The following is a 2966-nucleotide window of genomic DNA, read 5'->3' as shown; positions in this document are numbered from 1 at the left end:
TTGTGCATATATATGTATATATGTACATTAATTTGAAATAAAACTGATAAAGTAATATATGCTTATAAATAAAAGATTGGTTTTGAAAAAAGAAGTCATTGCTTCAAAAACATTGGATTGAGCCGGGCGCTGGTGGCTCACGCCTGTAATCCTAGCTACTCAGGAGGCTGAGATCTGAGGATCGCGGTTCAAAGCCATCCCGGGCAGGAGAGACCGTGAGACTCCTATCTCCAATAAACCACCAGAAAACCGGAAGTGGTGCTGTAGCTCAAGTGGTAGAGCGCTCGCCTTGAGCTGAAGAGCTGAAGGACAGCGCCCAGGCCCAGAGTTCAAGCCCCACGACCGACAAAAAAAAAACATTGGATTGAATCCGTATTCTATTAGAAAAAAAGAAATTGTACAAAAATGTGCCAAAAATTTTGGAGGCTGCTTTTTTAAAGTATAGTATAAAATTTTTTTTCTCTTAGGAGAGAAACACAAAGGCACAATGCCTATGTGCCTCTTTATATAAAATTATATATATACATATAGCTATCAAAATGAACTCCACATTAAAAGAGATCTCTCTTTTAATTTTTATTTCTTGATGATTCTGTCTTTTCTTTATGAATGGTATATTCATGTATATATCTTGGGGAGAAAGGCACAGAACTCAAGGGAAAAACTGCAGCAGTGGAGCGCACTGGGCACTCATGAAAGTGAAGTGTACAACTCGTAGGTGGAGACAGGAGGGAGGGACTGGGAAAAAGCAAAGGAACAGAAGATACTGTATGCAAGGAAATGGATTGATTACATGATTCATGTTATTGTAATCCCCCTGTACATCATTTTTGTAGTAACAATAAAGTAAACTAATTAAAAAATATATCTGATGGGCTTGGAAGGTGGCTCAGTGGTAAAATGCTTGCCTTGCATGTATGAAGCCCTGGGTTCAATTCCTCAGCACCCCAGAAAAAAGTGGTGCTGTGGCTCAAGTGGTAGAGCTCTAGCCTTAAGCTGAAGAGCTGAGGGACAGCACCTAGGCCCAGAGTTCAGGCCGCACAACTGACCAAAAAAAATTAATTAATTTTTATTCCAATTTCTTTTTGTTGTTCTTGTTGGTTATGGGGCTTGAACTCTGGGCCTGGGCACTGTCCCTCAGCACTTCAGCTCAAGGTGAGCGCTCTACCACTTGAGCCACAGCGCCACTAAAAAAATTCGTTAATTTTTAAAAATATATCTGAAACCATCTGAAGTCTCATTTAAAATGTTCAGGTCACTTAACACAGGTTTCAAAGCCCTCACCATTCTGAATGCCTAGGTGTGTGTATTCGCAATTGGCATAATGATTCTTGTAGCTTCAATTGAAATCCTTTGATAATCTTAATCTGTTTCCTTCCAAGCCTCTATTGCCAACAGTAGCAGAAAATTGTAGTTTTTCCTGCCTTTCCTCTAGAAGTCACTAGCCCTTCGCTGGCAAGTATGAAGAATGACTCAACCAGCCTCTACTCTTTCTTCTGTTCAGTCTTGATGGTGCAAAAACTAAGTGTCTCAGAGCTGGGAAGGTGACTCAGTGGTAGAGTGCTTGCCTCACATGCATAAGGCCCTGGGGTTGATTCCTCAGCACCACATAAACAGAAGAAAGAAAAAAAAAAGCTGGAAGTGGCCCTGTGGCTCATAGGGTGCTAACCTTGAGCTGAAGAGCTGAGGGACAGCGCCCAGGCTCAGAGTTTAGCCCCACAACCGACAAAAAAAAAAAAACCTAAGTATCTCAAACTCATCAGCAACTTATTTCTAGACATACACCAAATTATTCCAAGTAGATGTGTTTGAGAGGCATTTGTGATAGCCACTGTTGCTGAAGCAGCTTCCTGATTCCTTGAATAGTAGCTGAGAAGAATCAAGTTCATGATGTCTGTGACTTCCTGACGTGTTGTCTTCTGAACGCACTGCTCTTAGCATTCTCAGTCTTTGTACATGAACCCCAGCTTGAGTAGACTCTCCTTCACCATTAGCAATTAGCTGGACTGTCCAAATATGTGATAGTATTTCAGTTACATAAATGTAACTCATATATTTGTTTTTGAAACTCCAGATCTTTATGTTTATTTCAACCATACAGGAACACTGCTGAATTTCAATAGAAAGAAAAGAAAGAAAGAAAGAAGGAAGAAAAGAGGGAAGGGAGGAAGGAAGAAATAAAAAAGGGAAGGAAGGAAGGAAGAAATAAAAGAAAAGAGAAAGTATTTTTCCTACATAAGAGAACAAACATACAATCTCTTATCCTAGAAATTCCCTGGCCGCCTTCTCTATCTCCTCTCCCTCCTCCTCCTCCTCCTCCTTCCTTTCTTCCTTCCTTCCTCCTCCTCCTCCTCCTTCTTCTCCTTCTCCTTCTTCCTCCTCCTCTTCCTCCTCCTCCCCTTCTCCTCTTTCTTCTCCTTCTCTTCCTCCTCCTCTTCCTCCTCCTCCTCCTCTTTCCCTTCCTGTTTTTTCATTTGAAACTGCAGTTTGTCTAACTCAAATCCAAAATGATGGCATTCCAACATGCAGATTTTCTATGCTTCAAGTTTTTGTTTTTTTGTCCCCCATCCCCGTGAACCCTTTCAGCCTATCTCAATTCGGACGAACAAAACTCAAATACTCAGTCTCTTTACAATAAAAAATGTACATTTAAAAAAAAGTTATCCTGTGGAACGGACGGGGAGCCGTTTTGGTTTTTTTTTGTTGTTGTTGTGTTTTGTTTTTTTGAGATCCATTTCTGCAGTTCACACTTTCTTCTTTTTTTAACCAGGATTCCCCCCTCCCCACCCCGCAACCTCGGCACACCCCCAGGCCCATTTGTAAAATCCGATTTCTGCCCGGGAGCAGGAAAGGAGGACTTAGAGGCGAGCTTCCTGCGCGCCTGGCGAGACGCGGCCCGGAGACTCCCGCGTCTTAAGCTCTTCCCGCCGTCTTTCAAGCCCCGCCCAGCCCAGCCCCACCCGCCC

This window comes from Dipodomys merriami, unplaced genomic scaffold (assembly GCF_024711535.1).
Source record: "Dipodomys merriami isolate MVZ:Mamm:240054 unplaced genomic scaffold, mDipMer1.0.p SCAF_21, whole genome shotgun sequence".
NCBI lineage: Eukaryota > Metazoa > Chordata > Mammalia > Rodentia > Heteromyidae > Dipodomys > Dipodomys merriami.
The sequence above is the reverse complement of the archived record's forward strand: the minus strand, read 5'-3'. Positions refer to the sequence as shown.